Below are 13,828 nucleotides of genomic sequence, written 5' to 3'. Positions count from 1 at the left end.
GTTATGGGGTGGGTGATCGAGTGCCTCTCACTTGAGTTGACGTAGCTTCTTCGTTACGATATTTGCAATATAGCACTCCGTCTTCAGGCCCATCGGACCGCCGTATCATCCTCAGCTGAGGATCCAGATAGGAGGGGCATGTGGTCAGCACACCGCTCTCCCGGTCGTTATGTTTTTCTTTGACCGGAGCCGCTACTGTTCGGTCGAGTAGCTCCTCAGTTGGCATCACGAGGCTGGGTGCACCCCGAAAAATGGCAACAGCGCATGGCGGCCCGGATGGTCACCCATCCAAACGCCAGCCACACCCGACAGCGCTTAACTTCGGTGATCTGACGGGAACCGGTGTATCCACTGCGGCAAGGCCGTTGCCCGTTTGCAGTATATGGACGTGCGTTATCATGAAGCAGGAGCACTCCTTGTCGTGCACAACTTCACAATGGTGGTTCTCAACAGAGACGTTGCTGCATACATATTCCTCATTCTCCGATAGATGTCTGGCGGCGTTTGTACTTCGACAGGCAAGAAAAGAATATCAGCACGTTGATAATAAGGTCGCCGTAGTTTACATTCCCACATTAACCACCCGCAAGTCGCAAACACACAAATGCCACACTAATCCCTCGCCTACCTGATGGTGAATATAAACCCGAATCGGAGTCGCAGTACGTTGCATATAGTTGCATACAGTTAGTTCAACATACATTCTCAATAAAGAGTGAGAACTTAGTTGCATGTCTATGACAAATGCTACTACTTTTCACTAAAATTACACCATTGTAACCATAAATTAGACACCAAGAAAAATAATGTATAACTTCTTGGAAAAGGGTTACTGTCGAGAACATTATGTTACAGTGCCTCACTTCGTGTTTCTGTTTTACACGCTTTCTCCGAAGTTGCTCGACTAGCAAGGCCAGATGATCATAGCACACAGTGCTTTCTTTGTTCCAGTTTTCTGTAAGTTATGTTTTGTGGCTTGTTTTTTTTTGTGGAAAATAGGTACGTTTGAGCTCAATGGTCAATTTTCACATTCGGTAAGATTCACGATTAGTGTGCCATCCTAGTCAGCAGAGACTTACGTATGAAGCTTACGTATGATAGACGATTTAAACATCCACGCAGGCATGAAAGAACTCGGCGCGTGCCCCGGCGAGCTCTTGATCCCTGTCTCGGCACCCCAGGCCTCGAGGTAACCGGGATCCGCTCTGCGAGAGGCATGCGCCGCCGTTTAGCATTCGACTTGTACGTGAGAGCAGCGCGGAAGCTGACAGTGCAAACACGGGGAGCTGGCGGAGGCGGCTGCTGCGCATGCGCGACGGTGCACAGCCTGTTGAGTCGCCGCGACACTGCGCGACTGTTACGGCGACGGGCGGAGCGCGCATGAAATATTCACGGCCATCGATCGCCGGGTCGCGGAACCGCAGGTAGCAGAAGCGCGGTCGGCTCGGCGCAGCGTCGCCCGCCGCCGCCGCCAGTGTAGCGGCTCGCTGGCGGCTGGGAGTGGGGGTGGGGTGGGGGCGGGGGCGCCGCTACTTGTCGGGGCGCTCACCGCCGCCTCAGGCGTGTGCCACGTGTCTTGCTGAGAGGCGAGCATGCGCGTGGCATACTCTAGCTGGCCGTTGGCGACCCGAAAACCCCCTAAGCGGAAGGTACAGGGTGGTTACAGTCAAATCTTCGTTACTTGAGCTTGTACACACGGAAGACTATTTACTGTGTGGATACCCGACATTAAAGGAATGTTCAGATTTGCGTTGTTAGTAGTGTTAGTGTCACGAATTTCCGTTTCCGCGGTACTGGTTCGGTGACGTAGGGTTGAAACACATCTACCAGAGTGCACTGCAGGTTCAGACAGTCAACGTGGGCCAGGACAAGGTGAGCAGGGCTTAATTGGTAAACGTCAAAACAACAGCAACACTGCTGCTTCTCTAAAGTGAGAGCATCATTCGGAATTTCGAATTAAACGGCGATTTGAGAATTGTAACTGGGAAAGTGCGATGGCCAACTGCGCCACAAATTGTTGAAGACGTTACTGTTGCCATGGCTGTGAATGCTGGACGCAATGTGCGATCTTCAAGAAGTGCACAAGCTGTGTCACTCCAGCTGAAAATTCTATGGACTACCGCTCGAAAAATGCTGCGAACAGTTGTGAAATGGTGTCTGTAAATACTTCACATGCAGAATCTCATAACATTGAGCAACGTTTGTAAACTGGAACGTCTTTGTAAATTTGTGGTGAGATCTTACGAGACCAAACTGCTGAGGTCATCGGTCCCTAAGCTTACAACTTACTTAATCTGACTTAATCTAACTTACGCTAAGGACAACACACCACCCATGCTCGAGGGAGGATTCGAACCTGCTACCGTATCGGCCGCGCGGTTCCAGACTGTAGCGCCTAGAATCGCTAGGCCACACCGGCCGGCTTGGAACGTAGTCATGATGCGCAAATGACAGATGTTATCCTCTCGTGTAGAAATTAGAATTGGTTTCATTCAGTGGTCTACTCTTTATTCCTCGTCCGCATGTCCTTAAATTTTTTTCACAAATTGTCTTTCTCCTGCTGCCACTCGCTGTTCATGGAGGCCCTCTCAAAAAGCGAAAGTTTAGTTATAACCATCCTGCAGAATGAGCCACCTTATCACCAAAGCTGGTTACCTGCCACGCTCCTTAGAATTACTTTTCTAGTAATAATAATAATTTAAAAAAAAACAGTGTTTTACTAGTTCGACGCGTCCAGCCACAATTGTTGGACCAGCGCCAAACTCTCTGAAACTAAGCGAATTACTAACTCCCAACGTCGTCACTTATTACTGAATGTAAGAAAAATACGATGGAGGGACTGAAAAAATTTTAGAAAGCCATGGTTCTAAAAACAAATGAAATTTCTTAATATTTGACTGCTATATTCTGTTGTTGACTGCAGTGTAGTTTGTTCAATTTGCTCAAACAGTTTGTTAATTAACGTCATTTAATGATTCTGTGTGCACCGAGAAACGAATGTGACTAGATAACATTTCCGAGCTATGATTTTTTTAAGTTTCTAAATCGTCGTTGACGCCGAAGCAATATGAAAAAATGGGTTTGGAAAAATGTTCCATTTGAGGAAACAATTTTGCTACAACGAATTTAAAAAGAGGTTGACTTTTTTCTTAGTGATGAACTTCGTGAAAGACGCACAGGCATTATTGTTACTGATGAAAATACTGCCGCTGTTCGAGCAGTGATTGAGTAAGGTCGACGGACAGCTTACGAATTTACTTGAGCGACATAGGATGACTCAAATCCAAAAAAATTTACGTCAACAGCTACACAGGGTGTATCATGATTAATGTCTTAAACGCATACAGTTGAAAGTACACGATACTAAAAGCAAAAATGTCTCAGTAAATATAGGGTCGAAAATGTGTACCTTAAGAACTAGGAGCAATTTTTCATCTTCGATACTGTGAAGCAAATCTCTTCTACTGCAAGGTCTCTGCTTTCCATATTTTCAGTATTGATAATATGGACCAAAACAAGAAAGAAATGTCCAGTACAGATGTGCTCTAAAACGCATACGTTAAGAGCTATGAGCACGTGCTCATCTTCGGTACTTTGGAACACAACTCTTCTAATGAACAACAGCTCATAACTTTTAAATGGTTGAAATGGCTCTGAGCACTATGTAACTTAACTTCTGAGGTCATCAGTAGCCTAGAATTTAGAACTAATTAAACCTGACTAACCTAAGGACATCACACACATCCATGCCCGAGGCAGGATTCGAACCTGCGACCGTAGCGGTCGCCCGGCTCCAGACTGTAGCGCCTAGAACCGCACGGCCATTCCGGCCGGCTCATAACTTTTAAGATATGCATTTTAGAGCACATGTTTACTGGACATTTTTTACTTATTTTGGTACATATTACCACTTCCGAAAATATGGAATGCAAGGACGGTGCAGTAGAAGAGATTTGCTTCACAGTATCGAAGATGAAAAGTTGCTCGTAACTCTTAAGGTATGCATTTTCGACCCTATGTTTACTGAGACTTTTTACTTCTAGTATTGTGTACTTTCAACTGTAACCGTTTACGCCATTAATTATGATACTCGCTGTATTCGTCAAAAACTTTTTGTCGATGGAGTCCACTTAAACTCATTCCCAATCAAAAACAACGACGCACTCATTGGTGCAGAAAAAGGCTTAATTCGAAAACGGCGCTGCAAAATTCGTTTCTGGTGCATATATTTGAATTTACTTTGATGACCTTGAAAAGGATAGTTCATGAAAAACGACCAGAAAGAAGAATAATTTTACGTCTGGGAAAGCATCGTCACGTACAGCAAATGGTTCAAATGGCTCTGAGCACTATGGGACTCAACTGCTGAGGTCATTAGTCCCCTAGAACTTAGAACTAGTTAAACTTAACTAAACCCAACTAACCTAAGGACATCACAAACATCCATGCCCGAGGCAGGATTCGAACCTGCGACCGTAGCGGTCTTGCGGTTCCAGACTGCAGCGCCTTTAACCGCACGGCCACTTCGGCCGGCCCACGTACAGCAAAACTAACAGCTGAGTGCCTGTATGATTTAAAGTTCAAGACTACTAACTGTCCGCCATACAGCCCTGACCTAGCGCCTTGTGATTTCTGTTTGTTTCCAGAAATTAAGGATAAACTCAGGAGAGTTGCATCATTCCTTATAAGAGGGGCGTCCGCAGCTTGTGGTCGTATGGTAGCGTTCTCGCTTCCCACGCCCGGGTTCCCGGGCGGGGTCAGGGATTTTCTCTGCCTCGTGATGACTGGGTGTTGTGTGATGTCCTTAGGTTAGTTAGGTTTCAGTAGTTCTAAGTTCTAGGGGACTGATGACCATAGATGTTAAGTCCAATAGTGCTCAGAGCCATTTATAAGAGGGGCGGCTAAGATTTCGGATCGCAGGCCATGCCCAGGCACGAGTGTCCAAGTGCTCAGCCTTGCTGCACATTTTCCCCACCGCTACTCCACGCTGAGTGCGAGGAGGGGAAAATTGCGAACGCCCTACGTTTAAATGGCAGTGTGTTCACACTGCATATTTCAGATTTCTCAACAACTTAAACCACAAACGAAACAAACACTCAATGTTATTTAATTAATTGTTTTTGGTGCACTGACGACATAATATAATTTTTACCTGGTGCAAAGTGCTGCAGACAATTTTGCAGAGTTTCACATTCAAGTTGCACATAATCGTGACTTATTTAGTTTCATAATCGAAAAAGGTCTTTCACATAAATAAATTGATCGAAATGTTGTAGCAGTTTTGCGACCTCGTTATGGAGACTTGGGAACTCTACCTGAGGAAAGCAGTGTAGACGTCTCGGACAGTTTCAACGTAAAGAGATTTATCATTAAAACTGAAATTACCTTGAAGGTCAATCAGTAAGATCTGCACATTTACAGTAGCGCGCTCAACTGAAATGGTCTAAAAACAGCCTGAAAATAGACGTGAGATTGGCAGTGTAATCAAAACGTTTATAAAACTATCCTTGCACTTCTTTCAAAGCCACAAATAAGTCTTCGGGGTTCACGTTTTCTTTAACAACAGTGAGCTTATTGAACTGGAGTGTCTTTGGGAGAATGTGTCCCATCTGCAACGCGATTTTCTTTTTAAATGCATCCCCATCTAATCAGAAAGAAGTTACCTTGCACTGTCTTAAAAAGCGAATTCTGCAATCCATTCCAGATGTTCTAATTTTCGTTCCTGCGCTTCCTTTTCCTTCATAAATTCAGCAGTAGCGAGTTTTAAACCGAAAAAATGTTCCAGAAAATGCCCCTTGACTTCATCAACGTACTATATTACTAAATCAATATGTGAAGTCTCCACACTCTTGTTGCAACTGGCAATGGAATAATGAGTGCGATTTAAAACATTACCAGTTTCTTCACATGCTCCATGCCTGCAAGTTAAACATAGTGTTTCTTGATGTACGGAACAATGAATTCTGACTGTCGGTAGTTGAACTAGTTTGCTCGTGCATTAAACCAGATTTTTAAATTATTTCTGGATGATACCGCAACGTCGTTTCACAGCAAATATGCACTACCTCTACTTTTGAGAATTGGGAATTTGCATCCCTCTCTTCTGTCATTTCCATTCAGATAGCTAGACTGCCTTATTTTGTGCAGACAGCAACTGGACCTGTGGAAGTCCTTCATCCCACGAACAAATAGCGAAGGGTAAACAGGGCTGACATCTCGAATGTGCGAAATTCAGAGAGCTGTGCCGACCGAAAAAATGCAGCACCCCAATGCTAAATGAATTATCGCGTTGTTCCTGTCACTTCCAAGGACCGAGCTACGCCGTGTGGCAGGTCGGGTCTTGGCCCGCACGTGGTTCAAAATGGCTCTGAGCACTATGGGACTTAACATCTATGGTCATCAGTCCCCTAGAACTTAGAACTACTTAAACCTAACTAACCTAAGGACATCACACACGTCCATGCCCGAGGCAGGATTCGAACCTGCGACCGTAGCGGTCGCGTGGTTCCAGACTGAAGCGCTTAGAACCGCTCGGCCACTTCGGCCGGCGCCCGCACGTGTCCCCCACATGCTACACGAGCGAAGTTTGGCACTCCGTGACCAGCCCTGCCTTAAAGGACTCGTTTCACCAAACACAAGAAACATTTAGGAAAACAATCAAATCATTTAAAGTTTTAATAAAGTAAAACTTGTTTCATTTTCCAAAAAAATTATCTTCCGTTGTATTCCAGAATCTGACTTACCGTACATTTCTTTTATCTCTAGTGTTCTGTTTACTACCGTAGGAATGACCTGTAGGTGCAGGTGTCTTTCCGCACGTCCAATGACCCTGCCTCTAGTAAGTGTTATCCAGAAATTTCTTTCCTCGACATTACCGCTGAGAATCTCCTCACTTCTCACTTGTCTACTTAATTTTCAGCATCGTTCTGCAACAACACACCTCAAACTTTCCAGTAATCCTCTTGTTATTTTTGCCATTTTCCCTGCCAGTTAATGTCGTGTTCCAGATGGCCGTTCCTCGAAATTCCTACCTGGAATGAACGTTCTGTTTGATAACATTCTGCGATTAAAATAAGTTCCAACTTCTGACAGTTCGGTCCAGTGTAGGGGACATGACGTTGTTATCCAGGCAACAGCAATGACGAGCCTAGTCGCCTCCCAATCGCCCCCCCCCCCCCCCTCCCTCATCTCAACACAACCGCAGCGAGACATGTTCCTCTGCTCTGGTTACGAAGTGTAGCAGTTATTTTCTTTTCCTTGCTGGAATTTTCTGCACTCCTCACCTGTTGCTGCTAATTCATAATGTACACACATCAAAAAATGTTTTGCATCACCTCGGTTCCGAGAGTTCCAGAATCTGTACAGAAAATTGGAATAGAGATCAACATAAACATCATTTCTGCCCTTTTTATTGCTCATGAAAACCACACATTGCACGTTGTATCACCATACAGCGAGACCTTTAGTGGTGGTGGTCCAGATTGCTGTACCTCTAATACCCAATAGCACGGCCTCTTGCATTGATGCATGCCTGTATTCGTCGTGCCTTTCTATCCACAAGTTCATCAAGGCACTGTTGGTCCAGGTTGTCCCACTCCTCATTCAGCGTAGATCCCTCAGAGTGGTTGCTGGGTCACGTCGTCCATAAACAGCCCTTTTCAATCTGTCCCAGGCATGTTCCATACGTTTCATGTCTGGAGAACATGCAGCCCACTCTAGTCGAGCGATGTCGTTATGCTGAAGGAAGTCATTCACATGATGTGCACGATGGGGGCGCGAATTGTCGTCCATGAAGACGAATGCCTCGCCAATATGCTGCCGATATGGTTGCACTATCGGTCGGAGGATGGCAATCACGTATCGTACAGTCGTTATGGCACCTTCCATGACCACCAGCGGCGCACGTCGGCCCCAAAACAGCAGAGAACCTCCACCTTGCTGCACTCGCTGGACAGTGTGTGTAAGGCGCTCAGCCTGACCGGGTTGCCTCCAAACGCGTCTCCGACAATTGTCTGGTAGAAGGCATATGCGACACTCACCGGTGAAGAGAACGTGATACCAATCCTGAGAGGTCAATTCGTCATGTTGTTGGGCCCATCTGTACAGCGCTGCACGGTGTTGTGGTTGCAAACATGGAACTCGCCATGGACGTCAGGAGTGAAGTGGCGCATCATGCAGCGTACTGCGCACAGTTTGAGTCGTAACACGACGTCCTGTGGCCGCACGAAAAGCATTATTCAACATGGTGGCGTTGCTGTCAGGGTTCCTCCGAGCCATAATCTGTAGCCGGCAGGTGTGGCCGTGTGGTTCTAGGCGCTTCAGTCCGGAACCGCACGACCGCTACGGTCGCAGATTCGAATCTTGCGTCGGACATGGATATGTGTCATGTCCTTAGGTTAGTTAGGTTAGATGTTAAGTCCCATAGCGCTCAGAGCCATTTGAGCCACAATCTGTAGGTAGCGGTCATCCACTGCAGTAGTAGGCCTCGGGCAGCCTGAGTGAAGCACGTCATCGACAGTTCCTGTATCTCTGTATCTCCTCCATGTCCGAACAACATCGCTTTGGTTCACTCCGAGACCACTGGACCCTTCCCTTGTTGAGAGCCCTTCCTGGCACAAAGTAACAATGCAGACGCGATCGTATAGGCATGGCTGAACTACAGACAACACGTGCCGTGTACCTCCTTCCTGGTGGAGTGACGGGAACTGATTAACTGTCGGAAACTGAGCGACTGTCGGACCCCGTCCGTCTAATAGGCGCTGGTCATGCATGGATGTTTACATCTTTGGGCGGGTTTGGTGACATTTCTGAACAGTCAAAGGGACTGTCTGTGATACGATATCCACAGTCAAGGTCTGTCTTCAGGAGTTCTGGGAACCGGGGTGAAACAAAACTTTTTTGATGTGTGTGTTATTGTTGCATTATTGCCAATGAGATACGTTTCATGACGTGCTTTACCATAAATTTGGTCATACGAGAGCGCGTTTACCGATTTCAAAAGAATCGAGCGTTGGAAGGGGAATTTCAATCTCTGGATAAGGACGTGAATCCGCGTGCTCTGACCGAGCGAGGTGGCGCAGTGGTTAGCACACTGGACTCGCATTCGGGAGAACGACGGTTCAATCCCGTCTCCAGCCATCCTGATTTAGGTTTTCCGTGATTTCCCTAAATCGTTTCAGGCAAATGGTTCCTTTGAAAGGGCACGGCCGATTTCCTTCCTAATCCTTCCCTAATCCGAGCATGCGCGCCGTCTCTAATGACCTCGTTGTCGACACTAACCACCACCACCACCACCACCACCACCACCACCGCGTGCTCTGCGCGCGGTTACTTTTGACTGGAGTACAATAGTGGGGCACCGATTTGAGATGTTTCGAGCGTGATAAATTGAATAACCTCTGACTTAGCATTCATAGACCTTTGGTGCAGCGAACTATAAAAGAGAGAGAAACGGAAGACAAGAATCACGAAACGTTGTCTCGTGGCAACACCGGCAAGGAAAGAAGTTACGAGAGGTGGATAACCAATATGGACACATTGTAGCAGGATGCTATATACAGACATACGTATGGGTATTATCAAAGCAGTGAATTTCCTTCGTTGAAAAACGAGCTTCAATTTAATGTCAAGGAAGTGAAGTTATGTAATGTTAGTAAATCGTGTCTTCGGAACAGCCTTCAGCTGCTTGGATGCCTGCATGAAATGTTTTCAGCTGAAACATTTATCATCGACAGAAATGGCATGCCTGAAGATGGCGGCACCTGCTTGGGCACCCTTATCAGTGGGTGGTCAGCCTTCACGCTGGCTTATCTCGAACTGTTTATTGGTGTTCCGTTTCGGAAATCAAGGCGACTGTCACGAGGAAACGAACGCAACTACTTTGATGGAATGATTGTTCAGTTTGCTACTACAAAATAATCCCCCACGTTCAATGATAGTAGTGGACACTGTGTCATACCACTCCACTGCGTTAGACCAGGTTCGGCCATGAAGCGCAGAACTGCACACGTGCACGATGTGCTGCATGAGTGCGTCCGCGGATTGGTCTATTCTGGCGTATGGCGGCTTTGCTGGGTCCTTCTGGGAAGTACTCATTTAGCAGCGTGATGCGACGCTTCTTCCTGTGGTATTTGGTGCGGCATTTTGCAGTCGGCACGAATTTCTTCAATTCCACAGAGTCGTGGTGTCAGTACTGCTCATCCTTGGCTGTTTATTCGTGGTATAAAGGAGGTTCATAGATCTCGTGGAATTTGCTAAAAATGAGTCTGTTTAGCAATCTATCGTCCCAACCTTTGAAAATGAATAAATATCACAGAAGGTAAGGAAAAGACTAGTCAACATCTATAATGTAGTTACGTAATCGACGGGTACCACAAATCTCCTGTGGAATGGCATTAAAATACCGTGCAGAAATAATTTTAAGATTTAGTTGACGACGAAAAAGCAAAAAAATACAGCGATCGACACGTAATCTGTACGGGATTACTTGTTCTGTCCATCAAGAAGCACTTCGTGCTACCTTAGCAGGCATGGTACACGTGATGAAATTGAATGTATTAATATTAAGTTTTCTGAAGTCGTATGCATTATCACATCGTGAGCTGTAACAGTTTTTGACGGATCTGGATGAATGGCCTGGAGACGTTACATACACTATGTGATCAAAAGTATCCGGACACACGCCTGAAAATGAGTTACATGCTTGTGGACCCATCTATCGGCAATGCTGGACTTCAATATGATGTTGGCCCACCCTTAACCTTGATGACAGCTTCCACTCCCTCAGGCATACGTTCAGTCAGGTGTTGGAAGATTTCTTGGCAAACGGCAGCTCATTCTTCACGGAGTGCTGCACTGAGCAGAGGTATCGATGTCGGTCGGTGAGACCTGACACGAAGTCGGCATTCCAAAACATCACAAAGGTGTGCAGCAGGATTCAGGTCACGACTCTATGCAGGCAAGTCCATTACAGGGATGTTATCGTCGTGTAACCACTCCGCCACAGGCCGTGCTTTATGAACAGGTGCTCCATCGCGTTGAAAGACGCAATCACCATCCCCGAATTGCTCTTCAACATTGGGAAGCAAGAAGGTGCTTAAGACACCAATGTAGGCCTGTGCTGTGATAGTGCCACGCAAAACAACAAGGTGTGCAAGCCCCCTCCATGAGAAACACGACCACACCATAACACCACCACCTCCGAATTTTACTGTTTGCACTACACACGCTGGCAAATGACGTTCAACGGACATTCGCCATACCCACACCCTGCCATCGGATCACCACATTGTGTACCGTGATTAGTCACTCCACACAACGTTTTTCCACTGTTCAATCGTCCAACGTTTACGCTCCTTACACCAAGCGAGGCGTCGTTTGGCATTTACCGGCTTGATGTGTAGCTTATGAGCAGCCGCTCGACCATGAAATCCAAGTTTTCTCACCTGCCGCCTAACTATCTTAGTACTTCCAGTGGATCCTGACGCAATTTGGAATTACTGTGTGATGGTCTGGATAGATGTCTGCTTATTACACATTACGACCCTTTTCAACTCTCGGCGGTCTCCGTCAGTCAACAGATGAGGTCGGCCTGTACGCTTGTGTACTGTACGTGTCCCTTGACGATTCCACTTCATTATCACATTGGAAACAGTCGACCGAGGGATGTTTAGGAGTGTGGAAATCTCGCGTGTAGACGTAAGACACAAGCGACACCCAATCACCTGACCCCGATCGAAATCCGTGAGTTCCGCAGAGCGCCCCATTCTGCTCTCTCACGATGTCTAATGGTAGTCATTAGACTGTTCGCTGATGTGGAGTACCTGGCTGTAGGTGGCAGCACAATGCTCCTAATATGAAAAACGTATGTTTTGGCGTTGTCCGGATACTTTTGATCACATAGTGTATTACTGCAAAGAACTTTGCCTAAAGCAAGTGGATGTCTGGGACGATTTTTCGATAAAACCTTTTGTTGTTGACTACCTGAAAGAAAAATGAAAGCAGAAACGAAAATTAGAAAATTCAGACTCGATTGCACACCTCCCACTTAAAATAGACTTGACTGCACACCGTTTCTGATTTGGTGGGGACGCATCTAAAAAGAAAATTGCATTACAAAAGGGGAACGTCTGACAAAAAAACTGTCCATTTACCTGAGAAAAGTCTAATTTCGAAGAATTTATAGTTTTCTAAACGTTTTGAGGACAGTGCCACTATTACATCCGTTTTTGGGCTGTTTTCGAGACCGTTTCAGTTGAAAGCACCCCACAGTTTTCAGTTGGAACTGGCGATCTGCTATGGAATTCCCATTTAAAAGAAAAATTCCTGTGTGAAAAAATATCCAGGAGATCCACATTATTTTCTCAGAGATTAGTTACTTCGTCTCTTCAGTGAGGTTGCTAACAAGATGCTATGTTTCGATGAATATATGTGCCACCAAGGCTTTTTTTGACTTATGAAAATAATTGAGTCACAATTACATGGCAACCCCAGTGACAATAATCTGCAAAATTGTCTGTGCCTTCCATAAGGGACCCTATGCGGCTGTCAAACAATGGTATGTCATGGTGTTATTATATAAACGGGAAATTTGAAACTTCGCTTGCATGTTTAGGTGAAGAGACATTAATGACGGTTGACCGTCGTCCGAAATTAATTCTAAATAATTTCGCTGAAAGTGAATATCTTGTATTCATCTGTGTTAAACATAGATTTACTCCCTGTTAGTGACACATGAAAATTTGTCACGGATATCGTGAGCAGTCGTCTTAACCACTTTGGCTACCCAAGCGCGCCTTCCGGACCGACTCAAACCTTCATATACAGGGTGGACCATTTTAATCAATAATGAAGAATAACTTAGGAAAGAGATGAAATGCAGCAAAATTTTAAAGATAAAAGTTGTAGGTGGCAGAGGGGGTCAAGCACTGATACTAATGGCCGTGAAGTTGAACATGATTTTCAAGGAGATTTAGAGGTTACAGTGATTTCTTAAAATGGGAATACTAGGTCATGTTTACTGATAATGATATGTGATTCCTTAGGCCTAATGTAATTTGTAGCTAACATTGTATTCTGCTGTATTCCTCCTCTAGACATTCCTACTAGAAATCAAAACATATTTGCTTATTTGACCTTCATTAGACCTTGCTATGACCTCGAATAATGTATGATTTCATACGTAAAATTTGCCGCTTTTTTTAAAAAAATATTAAATCGAATACTATGGTTCTCATTTAAAAAAAAAACTACTGCTCCTCCAAATCATCTTGAAAATCACGTTCAAGATAAAGGCCATTAGTAGCAATGAGTGACTCACTTTGCTACCAACAAATTTTATCTAAAACATTTTGATGTATCTCATCTCTATCCCAAGCTATTTTCCATTATAGATTAAAATAGTCCACCCAGTACAACGCTGTCTACACCCCTTAATTCTCGCAGCTTTACTCTGAATACATGCACCAGTGAGAACGAGACTCTGAGGAATCGAGACCATTGATATTATCGGCCTGCACCAGCCTTGGCATGTAATATTTACTCGTAGTTGCATGTGCAGGAGGCGTGCTCGGACAGCTAGAATGGTTATGGCAATACAGACAACCGTATTGTAGGTGCAACCAAAACAGAGGAGTTAGGGGAGACGAAAATTTGATAGTCATGGATGACTGGAATTCGGTAGTAGGAAATGGAAGAGAAGGAAAAGTTGTAGGTGAGTATGGACTGGGGACAAGGAATGAAAGAGGAAGGTGCCTGTTAGAATTTTGCACAGAGCTTAATTTAATCATAGCTAACACTTGGTTTAAGAATCATGAAAGAAGGTTGTACA

General features: G+C 45.2%; 1 pseudogene; it reads right to left on the bottom strand.

Moving 5' to 3' along the window:
* Window positions 1–252: 252 nt before the first annotated feature.
* Window positions 253–370, bottom strand: LOC124778945 (annotated as a pseudogene).
* Window positions 371–13,828: the final 13,458 nt, after the last annotated feature.

The sequence above is a fragment of the Schistocerca piceifrons genome, chromosome 2, assembly GCF_021461385.2.
Source record: "Schistocerca piceifrons isolate TAMUIC-IGC-003096 chromosome 2, iqSchPice1.1, whole genome shotgun sequence".
NCBI lineage: Eukaryota > Metazoa > Arthropoda > Insecta > Orthoptera > Acrididae > Schistocerca > Schistocerca piceifrons.
The sequence above is the reverse complement of the archived record's forward strand: the minus strand, read 5'-3'. Positions and strand labels throughout refer to the sequence as shown.